Source organism: Gorilla gorilla, chromosome 8 (assembly GCF_029281585.2).
Source record: "Gorilla gorilla gorilla isolate KB3781 chromosome 8, NHGRI_mGorGor1-v2.1_pri, whole genome shotgun sequence".
Lineage (NCBI taxonomy): Eukaryota > Metazoa > Chordata > Mammalia > Primates > Hominidae > Gorilla > Gorilla gorilla.
Window position 1 is genome coordinate 90,778,402 of NC_073232.2, and position 22,692 is coordinate 90,801,093.

The 22,692-nt window shown below is 41.3% G+C and overlaps 1 protein-coding gene across 3 annotated transcripts in view; it reads left to right on the forward strand.

The window, feature by feature from the left end:
• The first annotated feature begins 2,734 nt into the window (after nt 1-2,734).
• The window catches only part of MPP7 (MAGUK p55 scaffold protein 7), a 259,047-nt gene continuing 239,089 nt past the window's right edge, over nt 2,735-22,692 (forward strand). For 2 of the 3 annotated variants that reach the window (XM_055352420.2, XM_055352422.2), the window contains exon 1: nt 2,830-3,049. The gene's annotated coding sequence lies outside the window, so the exon portion shown is untranslated. Of the gene's footprint in view, nt 3,050-22,692 lie in introns of all 3 variants that reach the window. The other variant, XM_004049214.5, reaches the window with a different exon arrangement.

The window sequence follows — 22,692 nt, forward strand, 5'->3', positions numbered from 1 at the left end:
GTTGCTGGAATAAAGGAGATGATAATATGAAACAAAAATCAGGTTGCTTCTCCTCATATTTTGCTCAGCTCCCAAGCATTCAGAATGTCGTTACTAATTAGACATTTGTTTCAACATTCTGGGACCATCCAGGCTAGGCAATCTTGTGATGTGGGGAAAGTTGACTGGTTATGCAATGGCTTTGCATTAGATCCCCTGCTCCCTCGCAGGCGCTGAATGCTCTTCTGTTGTTCTCTGGGTCTAGAACCCTGTCCCTTTTCTCTGGGATGGCTCCTACTGATGTTTCAGCTTATTCCTCATTTGCTGCAGGACAGTCTCCTTGGCCCCATAGTACTCTTGATTTCCCCATCACCTGCGCAGTAATAGTTTCTCTATAGATCCACCAGTCTTGTCTTATTCATTGTTATATCCACAGATCTAACCTATTTCTAGTAAAGAGTAGGTTCTTCCTAGATCTATTCCTGATGATTGGCTTAATGAATGAATGCTCATTTTACTGGTGACTCTGAAAAAGGAAAAAAAAAATAATGATTTTACTCCACTATCGGCAACTCGATGTTGCCCCTCAGGAATCCTTGTAACAAAATACAAAGTTATCATTGCCTACAAGGTCCTCACCTCCTTCTCCAACCTGTCTAGTAGCACTCTCCTTATGCACCATGATACCCATGCTGGCTTTCTCTCTGTTCCTGCTATACATCACTTTTCTTCCTACTTCAAGGCCTTTGTTCTTGCTATTTTATCTGCCCTGGAGTTTTGCTAAGTTGGTGTTTTCTTATTTAGGTGGTGCCTCAAATCTTAGAGCATTTCTCTTAGATCATTTCTCCTTAAAGCATTTTTCTCCTTTCCCAAAATTAAGTGTGTCTCCCATCCCTCTGGTCACTGTTTTCTTCTTTGCCCTGATCCCGGTCTGCAAGTTTATCTTTTTATTGGATCATTGTCCATCTTCTACTGTAAAAATAGCTGCAAGTCTGTCTTGTTCAAGGCTATCCTCTGAGTGCTTAGTAGAAAGCCTCGTTCATTGCAGTATCTAGTATTTGATGATTAATATTGATTACATGTTTGATGAGTAAATGAATAAAAGAATAATCTTAGACATACATTATTTAATCCCAGTGAAAGAATGTTAGTGATGGAATTTCAGGTGTTATTGTAGAAGAAACTTTTGAAGGGTATTCCCTACAGTTTGTTCATACTAGGCTAAGTTCCTCTTCTTTTCCTTACACAATGTAAAAATATTAGATCTCAAAACTATTTGCTCAAAGTACTTACTTTAGGGCACGTATTTTTAGACTACGGTTTAGAATTACAGTTATTATTAGAAAGGTTTGGTAAAAACTCTTTTTGTTAGGCAATAAGGGTACTCTGTCCTCCAAAGAGCTTTACTTTATTCTCATGAAGTAAGAGAGAAAAAAGAATTTCTTGTCTTCTTTCTATCAGGTGTTTTGCCCTTACTTCTCTTTAAGTTTATGTTTACCTTAACATTCCTTTCCTTCCTCAGGTTTGCTTTTTGTCTATCTCCATTTTTCACTATTACGTAATTCACGGAGTTGCTGGGGGGAAGTGCTTAATTTCAAATAGCCTGTTTTAGAACTTTGCGAGAATGACAAGGACAAACAGAATGTTAAGGCAGCTAGAGAGAGTTAAGTGAGAGTGGTCCCTAGGTGAGAAATGTTTCTTGCCTTCTAGGCTGACACCAGTTCTGGGGGATGTGTTCTGAGAGCTCATATTAACTGCAGGTCATTGATCCTTATCTCAATCCCCTTCCTCTCCCTTCAGCTTTCCATTCAAAGTCTCTATCACATCTTGAAGTGTTGTCGCGTTATTTTTTTTCTGATAATTCCCTCCATTAGCTGAGCTTTCCAATTTATATTACCTGATTTTTTTTTGTCTTCTGCTTTTTACAACCCCTTTTTCTAAAGCTTTATTGATTGTGTACTTTGGATTCTAATTCTTCCTCTAAGAGTCTTCCTGTAATTCTGTTTGCGGTGTATTGCTGTCCACATTATGTGTTGGTTACATGATAGGAAGGAGTATGGGGGCACCTCGGTCACGTATGTAAAGTTCTTTAAGAGAGCTGAAGGGCGCTGATACCAGTTCATGTTTTTTGGGGGTACCCCTCAGATATTGAGCATGTTTACTGTATTTTCTTCTATTGTGAAAGAATCAGTTCTCTGGATTTCCTTAAAGTTTGTCTTTACCATTCTCCGCACCCTACTCGTTTTTCTATTTAAGAATTTTTTTTTCTAATCATGTAGTACATGTTCAATATGGAACACAAAAAGGTAATAAGAAAAAAAGTCACCTACAGTGTCGCCAAAGGTGAAAACACCTTATGTCTTTTTTCGTGCATAACAATATCCCTCTCAATCTTATGCAGCATTTTTAAACCTAGGAGGCTTGTCTGAATCCAAAGGAAGTTAAAGATTACGTTATTCACCAAGTTCATACTGAAATTAGAGAATCGCAGCGGCTTAAGAAAACTCGCATCTGGCGAATGAACCTGCGTATCCGGGGTTCTCTTCAGGGAGGTTGCTCGTCCATGAAACACACCCCAGTCTGCAGCCACCTGGGAGTGGGAACCAAGGGCGAGCGAACAAGGCGGGCAGGGGTGGAACTTGCGGGGACTGCGGGTAGGAGGAGGAGCTACAGAGCTGTCACCAATCAGAGCCCAGCTTTGTTTTCTCTTGCCGACCAATGAGAGAGTTCTGCTGGAGAGGCTGTCTTCAAGTCTGAGACGCCTATCGCCTTCGCAGCCCATCAGCAGGCCCCTCTTACCCGCGGGCGGTGCAGCCCCGCCCCGCCCCTCCAACCGCGGTCCCGCCCCTCGGAGGGTAGGGGCCGTGTTGGTTACTAGCCGGGCTGGAGGCGGGGGCCCGGCTCTCACTGGGCTCGTGCGTTCTGCGCCCGCCGCGGCGGTGCCGAGCCCGCTGGCTCCCGATTGTCCTCTGCGGCGGTGGCGGTCGCTGCCTCCTTGCCTCCGGGCCCGGGGCTGCAGGGGCCAGAGCGAGTGCGCCTCCTGCCCGCGGAGCGCGGCAGCCCAGAGCAGGTAATGGGTTCGCCTCTGGGGAGCGCCTGTCGGAGCCCAGGGCTAGGCGCGGGCGGTGGGGTCGGCCCCCGAAGCTGCTCCCTGCGCCGGCGACCGGGCCGAGCGGTGCCGCGGTCCTCCGGAGCCTCCTGCCGGCCTCTAGGCGCCTCAGCCCGGGAGCCCGCGGCGGGCACCTTGCGGGGAGGTGGGGGCGGGGCCGGGGCAGGGGCGGGGCCGCCTCGGGCGGGACCCTGAGGACCCCTGGGGACCCCTGTTGACGCGCGGGACTCCGGGCGGGGGCGGCGGCGGGGCCGACCCAGGGCGGGGAGGACCGGCAGGTGGAGGAAAAACTGCGGAGTTGAGTCAGAGTCCGGCTCCCCGGGGAAAAGAACCGACTGAAAGGGAGCGATAAGCTGGCTGGCTTCTTTTTTTTCTTTCCCTAAGCCAGAAAGGCGTCTTCACTTGGGTCGTGTTAATTACATGTTTTCTGAGAACAGGCGTTTGGCCGTGTAATCTACACGATAGCATTATTTATTTACTTATTTGCTATTTAAAAAATTAAAAGCAGCATTTACCGTGAATCTATTTGGGGGCTTTTGCTTAAGTGACAGGTAGACCCAGCCGAGTAACTCAGCTTTGTCTGGGCTGAAGTGGGGAGCGGTGAGGTAGGAATGAGGGGGAGGAGTGTTCGTGAGGAATGCCTGTGCAGGTTTGAAAGGATTGTGGGGGTGGGACCTTGTTTCTGTCACTGTGCCATCGGTGGGAGTAGAATTGTGATTTTTTTCTTTTTCTAATTTTTAAAAACAATATTCACATTAAAAAAAGGGGGGGCTCTCTAAAAACAGTCTCTGTACTCAAGGCTTTGGGGATGCACCTGCTAGTCAGGCAGTAATAGTTTGCAGGTAAATCCTGGGCTATTAATTACGTAATTTGATTTACTTATAAAGAAGTATCTTGAATTATTGCTGCCTTTCCTTTGACTTGCTCAGTATATTGCTTGTTTACAAGTGAATTGATGAAGGTCACTGAGTTTTAGCGGTAATGTCACAGCGATGGCCCTTGGAGAGTTTTCTATGCTCAGGTTCACTCTGGTTCTATAAAAACAGTATTTCCATTTAATTGTGAAGCTCATAGCACTCTATCAATTGTATAGTATGCCATCCTCCTACTCTTCTGAGGCAGGCTGTGCATAGCATGTCCATTTTACAGGTATGTCAACTGAAAGCCCTAGAAATGAAAGGAATCCTGTCCCACTTTACTCCTACTTTATTTTATACCTATAATGGATTTAATCCAAAATCTGGGTAAGATTCCCGCCATCAAGCCAACGTCTGCATACCGATTTGATCCCGTATACACAGGTCAGAGGTGGAGATGGTTATTTTCAAGTAAAGAAATATTATCTGTGAGGGTTTTCTTTCCATTCAGGTTGCTTAGCTAGTTTGAATTTCAGGTGAAAGGTAATTTTCCACACAGGCAAAACAAACAAAAGTTAGGAATGCTGTGTGAAAATCTCTATTTTAAATTTTGGGATGCTTTCCAAATTAGAGAACCTTATTTGTGTTTGCATCTCTAGCTCAGCATTGAATTTCGGTACCTTTTTTTGAATTGAATAGAAATAATTGACATGCAGAAGGAAAATACTAATGAAGCGTAATGCATTTTGATCATGACTTATGACTTTGTTTCGGGAAGTGTTTACTGTAAATTTATAGACGGATTGAAGAATAATTTCTTAATTAGAATAACTTGACCAAAGGAGTTTGGGCATTAGTGTGGGACAGGCTGAAATGGGTAGTTGGGAGTAGCTGCTTGTATGATGTTAAGGCTTAGGGAATTCTAGAGAATTGTTAGGTTTTGTTAAATTTACTAGTTATAGGAACATGAAAATGTCTTATGGATTACTGAATGGAACTCTTTTTTTTTTTTTTTTTGAGGTGGAGTCTCACTCTGTTGTCCAAGCTGGAGTGCAGTGGCTCACTGTGATCTCTGCCTCCCAGGTTCAAGTGATTCTCCTGCCTCAGCCTCCTGAGTAGCTGGGACTACAGGCGCGTGCCACCACGCCCAGCTATTTTTTTTTTTTTTTTAATATTTTTGTAGAGATGGGGTTTCACTATGTTGGCCAGGCTGGTCTCAAACTCCTGACCTCAAGTGATCTGCCTGCCTTGGCCTCCCAAAGTGCTGGGATTACAGGCGTGAGCCACTGCACCCAGCCTGAATGTAACTGTTCTAATCATGAAGTTGTCTCTTGTTTTGTGGCTAATACCTCTGTTTCACATGTGCATTTTAACATATTCATGTAACATATAAGGCAACTCTTCTTACACAAGGCTGTCACTCTAGCCCAGCATTTATTTACTTATTTATGTTTTAGTGGCTTTATTTAACTTTTACTCTCCTGTCAAAATTTCTAGCACCCAAGCAAAAATTTCCATAAAGGAACTTTTATCATCTGTTGATTATACAGAAAATGAATCATTTATTCTCAAAAGCCCAGCCCTCTTGCACTGTGGGACACTGGAAAGATATTTTGGCTGTTTGTAAAGTATTTGCTTGTATTCTTACCTGAAGCTTTGACTTCTCCCCCTCCCCCAATGGTTTTCAGAGTTTCTGTGACTTTTTTCTTTAAATTAATTATGACACTACCTGACTTCCACTAGATGGTGCACTGGGGGCTGCTTATTGGAGATTTCAAACATTTTTGTTTTTCCTTGTTATAAACATTTCACTGACAAAGATACAAAGGTACTGCAGCTGTTTGTCTCCTAATTGCAATTCAGACAAAATTGTAACGAATGACTTAAGTCTTGAGTTTTGGCCAGGCATGGTGGCTCACGCCTGTAATCCCAGCACTTTGGGAGGCCGAGGCGGGCGGATCACGAGGTCAGGAGATTGAGACCATCCTGGCTAACAGGATGAAACCCTGTCTCTACTAAAAAATAGAAAAAATTAGCCAGGTGTGGTGGTGGGCGCCTGTAATCCCAGCTACTCTGGAGGCTGAGGCAGGAGAATGGCCTGAACCCAAGAGGCGGAGCTTGCAGTAAGCTGAGATTGTGCCACTGCACTCCAGCCTGGGCCACAGAGCGAGACTCTGTCTCAAAAAAAAAAAAAAAAAAAGTCTTGAATTTTATTAAATGAGATACATTCGGAAGGAAAGGGTATTCCTTCATTTTGAATTTAAAGTGAAGGAAATTGTTAGTCAGGCTCGCTCTCTGAAGATACTGTGTTTTTTACAAACTGAAGGTTCGTTGGCAACCCTGCAAGTCGATTGGTGCTATTTTTCCAATAGTGTATGTTCATTTTGTGTGTCTCTGTCATATTTTGGTAATTCTCACAATATTGCAAACTTTTCATTGTTATTCTATCTGTTATGGTGATCTCTGGTCAGTGATCTTTGATGTTACGATTCTAATTGTTTTGGGGCTCCATGAACCGCACCTATATAATATGGTGAACTTAACTGATGAATGTTACATATGTTCTGATATCTCCACCAACTGGCCATTCCCCATCTCTCTTCCTCTCCCCAGGCCTCCCTATTCCCTGAGACACAACAATATTGAAATTAGGCCAATTAATAACTCTACATTGGCATCTAAGTATTCAAGTGAATGGAGAGTCGCGTGTCTCCCACTTTAAATCAAAAAGCTACAAATGAGTGAGCTTAGTGAGGAGGTCATGACAAAAGCTGAAACAGGCCAAAAGCTAGGCCTCTTGCACCAAACAAGCGAGCTCTGAATGCAAAGGAAAGGTTCTTGAAAGAAACTAAAAGTGCTACTCCGCTGAACATCCAAATGATAAGAAAGTGAAACAGCCTTATTGCTAATATAGAGAAGGTTTTAGTGGTCTGGATAGAAGATCAGACCAGCCACAACATTCCCTTAAGCCAGCAGAGCAAAACCCTAACTCTCTTCAATTTGATGGAGGCTGAGAGAGGTAAGGAAGTTGCAGAAGAAAAGTTGGAAGCTAGAAGAGGTTGGTTCATTAGGTTTAAGGAAAGAAGCTGCTTCCCTAACGTAAAAGTGCAAGGTGAAGCAGCAAATGCTGATATAGAAGCTGTAGCATGTTATCCAGAATATCTAGCTAAGGTCACTGATGAAGGCGGCTACACTGAACAACAGATTTTCAGTGTAGATGAAACAGCCTTATATTGGAAGAAGATGCTGTCTCGGACTTTCTTAGCTAGAAGGAAGTCAGTGCTTCACCTCAAAGGCCAGGCTGACTCTTTTGTTTGGAGCTAGTGCAGCTGGTGACTTTAAGTTGAAGCCACTGCTCATCTACCATTCCAAAAATTGTTAAGCATCATGCAAAATCTGCTCTGCCTGTGCTCTATAAATGGAGCGACAAAGCCTGGATGACAGTACATCTGTTTACGGCGTGGTTTACTGAATCTGTTAAGCTCACTGTCGAGACCCACTGCTCAGAAGAAAGGGTACCATTGAACAAGTGCTGCTCATTGACAATGCACCTGGTCACCCAAGAGCTCTGATGGAGATGTACAAGGAAATTAATGTTTTCATACCTGCTAACACAACATCCACTCTGTACCCATGGATCTAGGAGTCATTTCAACTTTCAAGAGTTATTATTTAAGAAGCACATCTTGTAAAGCTATAGCTGCCATAGATAGTGATTGTTCTGATGGATCTTGGCTAAGTAAATTGAAAACCTGGAAAGGATTCACAATTCTAGATGCCATTAAGGGCATTTGTGATTCAAAGGAGGAGGTCAAAATATCAACATTAACAGGAGTTTAGAAGAAGTTGATTCCAGCTCTCATGGATGACTTTGAGGGGTTCAAGACTTCAGTGGAAGAAGTACCTGCAGATGTGGTGGAAATAGTAAGAGAACTAGAATTAGAAGTAGACCCTGAAAATGTGACTGAATTGCTGCAATCTTATTATCAAACTCGAATGGATGAAGAGTTGCTTCTTCTGAATGAGCAAAGAAAGTGGCTTCTTGAGAGAGAGTCTATTCTTGGTGAAGATGCTGTGAGCATTGTTGAAATGACAATGAACGATTTACAATATTCTGTAAACTTGGTTAATTAAGCAGTGGCAGGGTATGATAGGATTGACTTCAATTGTGAATGAGGTTCTACTGTGGGTGAAATGCTACCAAAAGAGAGATCTTTTTTGAAAGGCAGAGTCAGTTGATGTGGCAAACTTCATTTTTTTTTATTTTTTTGAGACGGAGTCTTGCTCTGTTGCCCAGGCTGGAGTGCAATGGCGCAATCTTGGCTCACTGCAACCTCCGCCTCCCAGGTTTAAGAGATTCTCCTGTCTCAGCCTCCTGAGTAGCTGGGATTACAGGTGCACACTGCCACGGCTGGCTAATTTTTTATATTTTAGTAGAGATGGGGTTTCACTCTGTTGACCAGGCTGGTCTTGAACTCCTGAGCTCACGCAGTCCACCCACCTCGGTCTCCCAAAGTGTTAGGATTACAGGCGTGAGCCACAGTGCCCGGCCTTATTGTTTTCTTATTTTAAGAAATTGCCACAGCCATCCATCTTTCAGCAGCCAGCACCTTGTTCAGTCAGCAGCCATCAACATCAAGGCAAAACCTTCCACCAGCAAAAAGATTATGACTCCCTGAAGGCTCGGATGATCACTAGCATTTTAAAAAAATTATAAAGCATTTTAAAATTAAGAACTAATGCTATTGCCAACATAATAGACTACAGTATACTGTAAATATAACTTCTATATGCACTTGGAAAGCAGAAACATTTCTGTTACCTTATTGCAGTGTTAGTTTTACTAAGGTGGTCTGGAATGGAACATGTGATATCTTCAAGGTATGCCTACGATTTCAGAAATAACCTCTCCTATTGAACCCTCTGATTCTCCCTGTGTTCAGAAACCCAGACCAAAGTGTAGATTTATTGGTCTTTATTTATGAGTAGTTGAATTTTTTTTAATGTCTTGTGTTTTGTTTTAATTTTATGTAAACTGCGGCTTAGCTCTTTGAGCATAGTCTTATGCTTTGCTTTCTTAGATTACTGAGTCTTTAAGAGAACTGGTAAAGTGCATATGTGTGGAAAGATTATTTGCTACCTACTATGAACACATACTTAAGTAAAAAAACAAAAAACAAAAATACCCAAGATGTTTTTTCCGGGCATATAAATGTTTTTTTTCTTGAAGAGGCATTTAGTCTATTTACTAGAACATTATCAGCTTGCTTTACTTATGAAAGAGAGGAGACCATTCTTTTCTCTGTGAATTTAGGAGCTATTTGTCAGGCTTGTTTATTACTGATTGGGTTGCTTGTTACTGATTGTTAGAGAAGGGAGATGAAAATACATAGCAGTTGCAATATCCATTTTGGGTATAGAACTGGCAATGTTAGTGGAGATTAAAGACTAGCTGGTACGACTGCATTTTGCAAGATATTTTGAAGACAACTTTGGACTTTGAAAATGCAGGATAGGAATCTAAGTGAGAAAGTCTTTCAGTGGTTGGGGTGTGTGTGTGTTCACTTCAGTTGCACTGAACTGTGGGTGGGGAGGAGAGCAATGGTAAATTGTTTCTTACCAGAACACTGCTAGTTCTTAGGGGATTTGGTGGAGATTTGGGAGAGAGAAAATAAATAGGATTCAGCCCTTTTAGGAAGGTCGTTCTTGGCAGTGCCTTCAGCCCTTAGGAGAGCGTGGGCATGGAAAAGGTGGGTGGTTGTAAGTAGCCAGGCAGATTAAAAGGCTGCTTCCTAGAGTTTTCTTTAACTTTGATGACCTTAATCAGGTCATTAAGCATTTTAAGACAGGTTTATAGCTCTCCTGTGGTCCAAGCTTGGACTAAGTACTCCTTAATCTTCAATTTTATGTTTTAAATTTTTGGAATAAGTAGAAACCTGAAATTTATAAAATTAATGACTTGAGTATGCAAGTGAATAGCTTCAGAGAGTTATTTGGCTTATGGAAGATTTCAGATTATGGTAGGTGCTTGAATATACTTATTTCTCATACTCTTTCTTCCATCCCTTTAACAACAAAAAAAGGCCTTATTAGAAATAGGCAAACTTGAATACACATAGAGCTGTACTGCTCAAATTGAGTACTTGAGTTGGGGAGAAAAGACTGCCGGTCTAGATATAGCTTTGAAAAGAGAAGGATCAGGTAGGATGCCGTACACGGCAGGTGTATGCAGGGACAGGGATAACGTTAACCCCTTTTGCTGTGAATATTGTCAGAGGGTCTGATGTGTAATTAGGCATCCCTTAGCTTCACTCCTGATAAAAACACACTCTTGGACAGTTTCTCTGTATGTGCACTTAAAGCAGTTTGAATCTTGTTAATCAAATATTTCTTGGGGTTGTAACTTCTTTTTTGGCATTGGGAAGACTGTTGAAGTCATGTTGTAAAAATTTGGAGTTGAGCCTGGGATCAAAATTTGGAGTTATGGCCCAAGATTTATCAAGCTTCTGCTGATATTCAAAATATTGTTTTTTTCTCTTCCTATTATGGCTTGTGATTACTTCTGAAGAGTGAGTTCAGACCTCTGTGCTCTAACGCTCATCAGAGTATCCTTTTTGTACATAGTATAATCAGGATAGAGATTAGGCATTTTGTCAAGATTGGGAGAAAGAAGTTGAGCCGTGAGGAAATGAACTAACACTGTTTTGATTTCTTCATAGTCATTTTAAATAGGATACAAATTTTATATTTTAGAAGTTTCAAAATGGTAGTAATTTCACCTTTCACATTATGCTTAGTATGAACAATTTCTACCAGTGGTTCTCAAACTTTAGCATACCTTGGGATCACACGGAAGGCTTGTCAAACCTTAGGCAGCTGCCTTCCAGCCCCAGAATTTCTGATCAGTTGGTCTGGGAGGGGAGGTCCTGGCGATTTGCATTTCTAATAAGTTCTAAGGCCATGTGCTACAGCCACTGCAGGGGCCAGCCACTCTAGGGGGAAACGTAAGTGTAGTGGTTAACACTTTGAAAGAGCTGGGTTTGAATCCGTGCTCTGCTGCTTTCTAGTACTTTGACTTTCGGCAAGTTTCTTAACCTCTGTTGTTCCATCTCTAAAGTGGAAAAATATAGTATTTTGTTGTGAATGTAAGTGAGCTCCAATGTGTAGAAGCTCAGGGAACAGGGCCTTGCAGATAATAAATGTTTTCTTTTGTCCGTAAAAAACAGTACGTATATAAAATAAATAGGATCTTGCATCTTATACAATTGAAGCAAAGACAGAAAATTTAATACTTAACCTCATTTCCTGGCACTGTGCTGGGGAAAAAATATGAGTACTCAATTACTTTTTAAGGAGTGAAGGAAAAGTTTGTGGATCCTAGTAATTTTCCAGAAACATTTTTTAGAGACATAGCACATTCATATCGATGCTGCCTCCTCCCTCTTCCCCTTCAAAAAGTTTGCATTCTTTAATCACTGTATGTTGGACTCTCACAATAATCCTTATAGTTTACATTTCATATAACAGGTATTTTGAAGGTTGCTTCTGGGAGCTGAATGACAGGAAGTACCTGAAAGTCATCTTTAGAAGACACTGTCACCTGTACTATGACAACTTTGTATTTGATGACCTTGAACGCAGTTCTTCTTGAGACGGAGTCTTGCTCTGTTCCCCAGGCTGGAGTGCAGTGGCGAGATCTCAGCTCACTGCAAGCTCCACCTCCTGGCTTCATGCCATTCTCCTGCCTCAGCCTCCAGAGTAGCTGGGACTACAAGGGCCCGGCTAATTTTTTTGTATTTTTAGTAGAGACAAGGTTTCACTGTGTTAGCCAGGATTGTCTCGATCTCCTGATCTCATGATCCGCCCGCCTCGGCCTCCCAAAGTGCTGGGATTACAGGCGTGAGCCACCGCGCCCAGCCCTTGAACGCGGTTCTTTGGGATCTCTTCTCTCCGCTTGCTGAATGCCTGGTTCATTTTCTTTCTGCAGACCTGCGGGATCTCACCTCTGGCTATCCTTTCATTAGTGAAACCCTCTTTCATTAGTGAAACCCTCTTTCCGTCACTTTCTGTCACTATCACTGTCTTACTTGTTAGCTGTTAACACTCTCTTATCATTATCTTATTTGTTTACTTTTTATTGTTTCCTTCACTAGGACATAAACCCGATGAGGATAAGGGCTTGATCTTTTGCTACTGGGTCGCTAGGATGGGATGCAGTTCCTGGTATGTAGAGACTGGATACCTGCTGGTTGGGTGAAGGGACCTATGATGCGGAGCTGCCCCGCTCCGCTCCCTCTGCAGCTCAGGGGCTCAGACTGGAGTTAGCGCTCACTTCATGGCACACTGTCATGATTGGTCCGTGTAGAGTCTCCCACCTTATTTTATTGTATCTTTCCCCTTCATCACCTATCCCCATTCATGTTCTTCCTTGCCCCCAGGGGACCCTCTCTCTGGCATATGCATAATTCCCTTAAGTACGACCAGATTGTCATCTCGTTGACACTTTCACCAGCTGTTGCTCCCTGCATTCTTGCTGGCATGTGGCAATTTCTGACCTTATAATTTTTTCCAATCTGATGCAACAGATGGAGCAATCCAGCACAAAGTGATATGTTATTGTTCTTATTTGCAGTTATCTGATTACTAATGCAGTGGAGTATCCTGTCGTATACTGTGTGCGTTTTTCCTCGGTTGAGTTCGCCATTTATATATCCTTTGCCTCTTTTTCTGTTAGCTTTTCATATCTGTTTCCCATTTTTCTGCCCTAATTTATAGCAGTTTTCTTCTTTTTTCAGTCTCTCGTTGGATTTTAAATGGTATACGCATCTTTTATTTTTCACCTGTCAGATTTTTTCTTTGAAATCTTTCATTAAATGGAATCTTTAATTTTGTTACGATCCAACCTTTTTTTTTTTTTTAACCTTCTGGGTCTTGTGTAGGAAATATTTCTCCATTCCTAGTTAACAAAGTTATGTTTCTGTATTTTCTTCTATGGCAAACGAATTTTCCCAAATCTCATTTACTAAATAACCTAGTGGTTTGTGATGCTACCTGTATCATATGTCAAGATCCACACACTCGTATATATGCACACAGAGACACAGACACACACATTCTCTCTCTCTCACCTTTTTAGGCTCCCTGCTCTGTTCTGATCAATTTGTCTGTTTCTGTTCTAATTTCACAGTGGATTTTGCTTTTATTTTTATTGCTACAACTTGTTTATATATTTTGATATCTAGAAGAATGAGTCCCTCCTGTGTTATTTTAAAAACATATTTAAACTGGTAGTTTTCCACCATGGCTTTATATTAGAATTTGCTAGGTAGCTTTTAAAAAAAAATGTCTCATTGACCACAGATGAACTGAATTATAATCTCTAGAGAGTGGAGTCTAGCAATTGTATTTTTTATAATCTCCTCTGGTGACACTGATCTATATCCCGAGTGGAAACCACTTATCAGTGGTATTAATGTTTTATTCAATGGAGGTCAAATTTTTTTTTTTTCCGTAATGATCTTGTCTTCTTTGTTACAGTAATTCCTAGTTCAGCTTCTGTTTCTACTGTGAATGCCATTTTTTCCTTCTGTTGTATTTTCTATTGTTTATTTCCCCTGGTGTAGGGGAATCCTACATATATCGACAACTATGCGTCACTGAACAGGGATATGTTCTGAGAAATGTGTCATTAGGTGATTTCGTCATTGTGTGAACATCGCAGACCGCACTTACACAAATGTAGATAACATAGCCTACTACACACCTAGGTTATATGGTATAGCCCGTTGCTCTTAGGCTACAAACCTATGCAGCAGGTTACTGTCCTGAATACTGTAGGCAACTGGAACATAATGGTATTTGTATATCTAAACATCTGTAAACATAGAAAAAGTACAGTAAAAATATGGTAAAAAAGATTAAACATGGTCCACCTGCATAGGACACGTTACATGTGTCTGGACTGGAAGTTGCTCTGTGTGAGTCAGTGAGTGGGTGGTGAGTGAATGTGAAGGCCTAGGGCATGACTGTACACTCACTACTGTAGACGTTATAAGCACTATGTCTAGGCTACACTATGTTCATTTAAAAAGTGTTTTTTCTTCAGTAATAAACAAAGCTTAGCTTAACTTTTTTGCCTGATAAACTTATAAATGGTTTTTAACTTTTGACTCTTGTAATAACACAGCTTCAAACACAAGCACATTCTATAGTGGTACAAATATATTTTCTTTTATTAAAAAAATTTTTTAAAATATAAAACTAAGACACAAACACACACTTTAGCCTAGGCCTACACAGGGTCAGGATCATCAGTATTACTGTCTTTATTTATTTAATTTTTTTTTTTTTGAGACAGTGTCTCTCTCTGTCTCTGTCGCCCAGGCTGGAGTGCAGTGGTGCGATCTTTGGCTCACTGTAACCTCTGCCCCACTGGGTTCAAGGGATTCTCGTGCCTCAGACTCCCAGGCAGCTGGGATTACAGGCATGTGCTACCACACCTGGCTAATTTTTCTATTTTTAGTATAGACGGCGTTTGCCATGTTGTCCAGGCTGGTCTTGATCTCCTGGCCTCAAGTGATCCACCTGCCTCAGCATCCCAAAGTGCTGGGATTACAGGCGTGAGCCACTGTGCCCTGCCAATATCAGTCTTAATCCCTAGTTAATGTTTCTAGCTGTCATCCTATCCAAAGGAGCTACTTTTCCTGGTCTTGCCAGCATCAGCGGTTATAGCAGTTGCTGTACTTTGCATTACCTGGGAGTCCATTTTTCTTTACGTTATTGCATGTTTGGCATTTGCTAGTACATGTTAGTAGATGTTCACTAAATTTATATATGTAGCTGTTCATGATAATATTCTAATATCCTGAAATATTAGAAACAGCCTAAACTGTGCAGCAGTAGGCATTTATTCTTCTTCTCCCTGGAAATTGTTAATATATGGTGGCAAAAGTTTACAAAATCGTGTCATCAGGATAATCCTAATTTTGTAACAAGAGAATAAATTAATTTTCATGTACAACTCTAAATTGTCCATGTACTATTAATTCATATCTGTATGAGTGTGAATGTTCAAATAAAAACAGTTCAATTCATATCGGTAATGGACATTAAGATTCTAGGTGAGTTACTTCTTTCACGTGTTAGTCTGTTTTCCTAAAATCCTTTTTGTTTAATAAGAAAACTGATTGGGGCCAGGCGTGGTGGCTCATGCCTGTAATCCCAGCACTTTGGGAGGCCGAGGTGGGTGGATCACCTGAGGTCAGGCATTCGAGACCAGCCTGACCAGTGTGATGAAACCCCATCTGTACTAAAAATACAAAAGTTAGCTGGTTGTGGTGGCATGCGCCTGTAATCCCAGCTACTCGGGAGGCCGAGACAGGAGAATCGCTTGAACCTGGGAGGCAGAGGTTTCAGTGAGTCGAGATTGTGCCATTGCACTCCAGCCTGCGCAACAAAAGCAAATCTCTTATCTCAGCAAAACAAAACAAAATCTGATTAAAAATGACTTTATAATAAGCTGGGATGGGGAGGTGGGGCAGTTGCAGATAAAGTAAGACTGGCCATAAATTGAAGGTAGGTAAGAAGTTCAAGAAGTTTCCTTGTATTATTATACTCTTTTCTCCAGTTTAGTATATGCTGGAAATACTCTCTATGTTTAAAAAAAAAAAAAAAAAAGGAAATAAAAAGACTGTAATTCGTGAGTGGGGCCACTTAGTAAAGGATATAGGGCATCAATACAAGGCAGACTTTTATTTTGTTATTGCTCCAAGAGAAACTTAATAGAAGATCTTTATGTACTGTATGTATCAATAGTAGCGTAATAGCATTAGAAATCAATGGTTTGGCTGGGCTCAGTGGCACACGCCTGTAATCCCAACACCTTGGGAGGTCGAGGCAGATGGATGGCCTGAACTCAGGAGTTTGAGACCAACCTGGGCAACATAGTGAAACCCCATCTCTACAAAAAATACAAAAATTAGCTGGATGTGGTGGCACATGCCTGTGGTCCCAGCTACTTGGGTGGCTAAGATGGGAGCATTGCTTGAGCCAGGGAGGCGGAGGTTGCAGTGAGCCGAGATTATACCACTGTACTCCAGCCTGGGTGACAGCATGAGACTCTGTCTCAAAGAGGAAAAAAAAAAAAATCAATGTTTCATCCTTTTTGGGAAGAAGTAAATCATCTGTCATGTGGCTTACTGTAGTGACTTCTCTGCTCTTGCCCCTGCCCCTAAAACCTTTTCTCCATTTCTCCACCCAAAGCTCAGAGTGGGTTCGGGTGGATCCTGTCACTCATTTGCTCAGAACCTTGCCGTTTCACTCAGATTCAAGGGCAAAGTCTCCATAGTGGCTCATTCACCTTAGACACTGTATTTGTGAGCTCTTGGCCACATATCTCTTAAACATGCAAAAAAATATTGGAGAGCTGACACTGCACTTCTTGCCCCAGTTCTTAAGATTTAAGTGACTTTTGCGGTAAGTCTGGTCCTGAAGAGTTTACCAGTCTGTTAAAAAGGCAGAGATTTCTGTTGGTTGGGATGGCTGTTTTGATATTTCTTGAGTTAACCAGAGGAGGAAGCGCACGGGAAACAGTTCGTCTCAGCTTCCTTAATCCACTAGTCTGCTAGTCTGGACTGATATGGTTAGCTTTTTTTTTTTTTTTTGAGATGGAGTCTGGCTCTGTTGCCCAGGCTGGAGTACAGTGGCATGGTCTTGGCTCACTGCAACCTCCGCCTCCTGGGTTCAAGCGAGTCTCCTGCCTCAGCCTCCTGAGTAGCTGAGACTACAAGTGTGTGTCACCACACCTGGCTAATTTTTTGTATTTTCAATAGAGACGAGGTTTCACCATGTTGGCCAGGCTGGTCTCGAACTCCTGATCTCAAATGATCCGCCCACCTCGGCCTCCCAAAGTGCTGGGATTACAGGTGTGAGCCACCATGCCTGGCCTGGTTAGCTATTTTTGAGACCAGAATCTCAAGAAAGAGGTATGTGCTGAGCTAAGAAGGAAAAAGTGCTGCAGACTTCCCCCACCCGAGGTCTTCTAACCTCACACCCGAGCCTAATACAAAATATTCTGCTCATAAGGCCCTTTCTCAGGATGGCTGTGGCTGGTGGTTCTTGGTGCTCTAGGCCTGACATTGGGCTCTGCTGAGCTTCCAACTTTTAGCGTTTGTTCAAACAGGAACTCAAAGAATAAGGTAATTCCTGAAGGCTCACTTGAACAAGCACAGCCTTGACCTCAGCTCCATATCCTTGGAGCTGCAGTTTTCAGACTTGTTTCAGTACCGCTTCACGCTCTTAACAATTATTAAGGACCTCAAAGACCTTTTCTTTACATGAGTTATATCTATCAATGTTTACCATATTAGAAATATAAGTGGGAAATTTTAGAGTATTTATGAATTCAATAAAACATAATAACCTGGCTGGGTGTGGTGGCTCATACCTGCAATCCCAGCACTTTGGGAGGCCGAGGTGGGACGATCACTTGAGGCCAGGAGTTCGAGACAAGCCTGGGCAACATAGTGAGACTTTGTCTCTACAAAAAATTTAAAAAATTAACAGGATATGGTAGTGTGCACTTGTGGTCCTAGCTACTTGGGAGGCTGAGGCAGGAGGATTGCTTGAGCCCAGGAGGTTGAGGCTGCAGTGTACCATGATCACACTACTACACTCCAGCCTGAGTGACAGAGCGAAACCCTGTCTTGTAAAAACTAAAAATCAAAACATAATAACCCTTTTGTATATGAACAGAAATAACACTTCTGTATGAAAAATACCTTTACAAAGAGAGTTTAGGGAAAGAGTGGTGGTGGTTTACATTTTTGCGGTTCTCTATAATGTCTGGTTTCGTAGAAGCAGCTGGATTCTCATAACTGCTTCTGCATTCAATCTGTTGTGATTTGTTGTTTGGTTGGAATATGTGAAGAAAATCCAACCCCAGGCACATCTGTAGTTGGAAATGGAGGCGTGTTTTAATAGTCTTTTCTGATAATTGTGGATATTCCCTTTGATGCTACACCAAACTCTGCAAGTGGCCATTTCTTAAAGCTTATTTGCGGTGTGGAATCTGAAACCATATCAGTAAACTTTTCTTACTTTGTTGCATTAAAATCCATTGACCTCTCTTTCATTTTGGATCTTTCTTACTCATGTATCATTTGGGAAATACTGATTCATGGAATTAAATGTTAGCACATTTTATAATACCATTAGAAAAAAATTACATTTGTTGAAATCAGCGGTCATCTCTTGAAAAGTCTTCTTCCCCTCCAGCTTTATTGAGATATAATTGGTATACAAAAACCTGCATATAATCAATGTATAGAATTTGTTGAGTTTGGACAAATGTATACACTCCTGTATTTGGCATTATAAAATGTGCTAACATTTATTTCCATGAGCCAATATTTTCCAAATCATGCATGAATAAGAAAGATCCAAAATGAAAGAAAGACCAATGGATTTAAATACAACAAAGTGAGAAACATTCACTCATATGGCTCCATATTCCACATTGCAAATAAACTTTATATTACATTTACCATCTCCACAATCCAGGTGATAAACGTGTCCATCACCTCCAACGTTTCCTTGTGTCTTTGTGTTTTATTTTTATTTTGTGTGTGTTAAAAACACTTAACATGAGATCTACCCTCTACAAATTTTTAAGGACACAATACCGTCTTATTAACCGTCTGCATATTGGGAAAGCTGTCACACTCTTGGTGGCAGATACAATTTTTCTAAGTATCTAATTTTTGTTTGAAGGCTTGACTTTTATCATTGGCAACAAATAGGTCAGTTATTATTTTTTTTGAAGCGACAGGCTAATTTTGCGTTTGAGAAAGTGTGTGCCAAATACCCAACTTTAAATACTAATACTTTTAGTTTTCATTTCATGTAAAAATGATATTCTATAAACAAAAAAAGCTGCTAGTTCAGCTTGTTGATCAAACAGTTGGCATAAATTCTTTTCCTTCAGACAACCTCCATACTTCAGTATGCCGCACAGCTCCTTCATGTGAACTTTCCTATTTCAGCACAAAGAATATTAAAAAGGTCAAAAGGGCACATACTCAGGGGTTGAGATTTCATGCAATTGCTAATGTTCACTGTTTCATCAAGGATATTTTTATATGAAACCATCCTTTTTTTTCCCACTGTGAGTTCACAGTGGTCATGAGGACCTATACTGGTGGTGCCACTGTCTTGATTTGTGCTAAGGGGCCAGCAATTTTATACACCCTTGCTTTGATCATCAGTGCTTCCTGTCAGCCTATGAAAGTTGTGAATGACCTGTTTGCATTATTATAATGATAGTTTTGATGTCATGGACGTCCTGAAAGGTGCCTGAGGACCCCCAGGGTGTCTTGGAGCACTTTGAGAACAGCTGGTGCCAGTTCAGTTGAAAGTGGGCTCCTCACAGTGATCTGTCTCCTCTGAGGTTGCTCAACTGCATCCAGCTTCTTCTTTGCTTGTTACTCCTAAAGCTGTCGTTTTAGAAGCAGGGACCAGTTACTTCTTGGCTCAGCTGTGCTGTAGTTTTCCAAGTGAAAGGAAGTTTAGTAACGCTAGGAAAGAAATTTTTATTTTTTTATTTTTTATTATTATTATTTTTTGAGGTGGAGTCTCGCTCTGTTGCCCAGGCTGGAGTACAGTGGCGTGATCTCGGCTCACTGCAAGCTCTGCCTCCCGGGTTCATGCCATTCTCCTGCCTCAGCCTCCTGAGTAGCTGGGACCACAGGCGACCACCATCACGCCTGGCTAATTTTTTCTGTATTTTTAGTAGAGACGAGGTTTCACTGTGTTAGCCAAAATGGTCTCGATCTCCTGACCTTGTGATCTGCCCACCTCGGCCTCCCAAAGTGCTGGGATTACAGGCGTGAGCCACCGTGCCGGGCGAAAGAAAATATTTTTGAGATAGGCAACTCTTGACCTGTACAAAGTTGTACATTTTGTTGTCTTACACAATAAATAAGCACATCCATAAACATGCTTGTACTTGATAGACTTTCCTCATCTTTTAAGATGAAGATAATCACAGAACATGAAGAAATGTTATGTTCATTTATCAAAAAGTACTTGTTTGGTTATCATAATTAAATAAAAAAAAAAACCAGGCTACCACCTGTTGTAATGCTTTTTGTTTAATGAATGGTTTAACATGTTCTTTTGTTCTTTTAATGCCTGTAAATAGTAATCAGATCTTGATTTGATTCAGTTTCTATTTTTTTTGGCAAAACTACTTCGTAGGTGGTGGCCTGTACTTCTCACCCCAGTCAGGTAATATTGGTTGTCTCACTTTTTGTAGTGTTCATGACCATTGATAACCATTGCCTAGATCCATTATTTTATCAGGGGTTTGCAAAATGGTGATATTTTTATTGTTTTCCTGTTTTAGTTATTAGAATATTTTTATGAAGAGAAACTTCCCCTCATCAACTCTTTGAGATCTAGTTAGTACAGAAAAGGTAGGTTGGCTGGGCACAGTGGCTCACACCTGTAATCCTAGCACTTTGGGAGGCCGAGGTGGGCGGATCATCTTAGGCCAGGAGTTCGAGACCAGCCTGACCAACACAGAGAAACCCCGTCTCTACTAAAAATACAAAATTAGCTGGGTGTGGTGGCGTGTTGCCTGTAATTCCAGTTACTCGGGAGGCTGAGGCAGGAGAATCGCTTTAACCCAGGAGGTGGAGGTTGCAGTGAGCCAAGATTGCGCCATTGCACTCCAGCCTGGGTAACAAGAGCGAAACTTCATCTCAAAAAAAGAAAAGGTAGGTTAAATGCCTGATTCTTTTTTGTTTTTGTTTTTAACATCAGTTTTCAATATTATGAGCTGGTCTCTTAGATTAATCCCTTAGAACAGGACTGTTCAGGTTGTGTAAATTAAAATTGGTCTCTACAGCATTTTTGTTGGAAACACTAAGCTAAATTGCCTGGTTTTTAGAAGCAAATCTAAAGGAAACTATTAATAGAAAAATCATTTTGTCCTATTCTGAAAGTAGCTTAATTCACTTGAAATAAAAAAATAATGGCTGAGGCATCTTGGGGCTGTTAAATGGGAATAAAAAAATTAAAACACTTGTTCTTGTCTTTAGAATGATGTATTCATTGCATGTCATTATCCTTTTATGTATCTTATATTGTATTCTGAGATCAGATTCAAAAATGTATAAAGCATCCTTGCCTTCAAGGTTCATAATAGAGTAAGTGAAAAGTTGACCTCTGTTCTTGTTACATTGATTTGTTACAATCATTCCATGGGTGGAATGCAAACAAAAGTTCTGTTTACTCCAATATTCCCCCCTCTTTAAAATTCATAATTTTGAGAAATGTCTGATAGACAATAAGATAAAGTTTTCTTCGGAAAAAATGGAAGCAGTCAGTGAAACCTATTATATAGAGGGGGCAGTCAGACGAGACTGAAGAGGTCCTATTGGAATTAGGGTGAGAGGAGAAAGGAAGGGAAGGCAACTTTCTTCAGTCTTCAGCTGCAGACTTCACTGGCTTCTTCCTGCTAATGCTGCCTGTGACTTGAAACAGGTCCTCCTGCTTCAGGCCAGACCTGTTTTTAAGCTGCTCCTCCCTCCCTGAATTCCTTCTCATGATTTGAGTGATTACTGAATACACAAGACTTGGTGCCTAGACAACAAAAGATTATATAAATGTCTGTGTACATTTGTGTACCCCTCCTGGGAACTGGTTAACAGCTGTCCTTGATCAGCAGGGATCTTGGTGACATTGGTTTTTCCTGTGTGCTTCCTTTCATGTGCATTTCAGAGTGGTATCCTCAGTAAAGTACTTTACTTAATCATTGGTGTTCATACCGACTATTAATCTCACCACCAAGATCTGTTCAGTTGTTTTCAGTTCAGTGTCTTACACTTAATAAATGATAACTAAAGTGATTTTGACTTGGCTTCTGTTATCCTGGGTGCTTCTAATTTCCAGATGGGTCTGAAACTGGGTATTTAAATTTAGTCTTATTTTTGCATATGGAGCTAAAAGTATCCTTTGGGACAGGCTGTGTATGATATGGCAAGTCTGCTTATCAAAATAGACATTTTCCTGTCTAATAACAATTTTGGATGGAAAAAAAGCTTTGGGGGCTGGGCGTGACGGCTCACCCCTGTAATCCCAGCATTTTGGGAGGCTGAGGTGGGTGAATCACTTAAGGTCAGGAGTTTGAGACCAGCCTGGCCAACATGGAGAAACCTCGTCTCTACTAAAAATACAAAAATTAGCCGGGCGTGGTGGCGGGCGCTTGTAATCCCAGCTACTTGGGAGGCTGAGGCAGGAGAATTGCTTGAACCCAGGAGGCAGAGGCTGCAGTGAGCTGAGATTGCGTCACTGCACTCCAGCCTGAGTGGAAGAGTGAGACTCTGTCTCACACACACAAAAAAGCTTTGGAATGTTTTATTAGAGTGGTATGAACTTGGTGTTTATAGATTAAGAGCTGTCATTTCTTGGTTCTTTACAGTATGCCAGGTGCTGTGTTATGCAAACCCTCCCTAGATATCCATGCTTAATTCAGCTCTTTGAGTATTCCATTTACATTTACAAGTAGAAAAGTGGAGTCAGGGAGAAGTTAGGTAATTTGCCTTTGGGGTCATATAACTAGGAACTGGTAGAGCCAGGATTCAAACCCAGGTTACCCATTCTCCTATACATCAGAGACCAGTGTGTAAGAACTGTAGGATGTGAATTCATATTGGAAATTTCCTCCCCTTTATGGATCTTTAATCT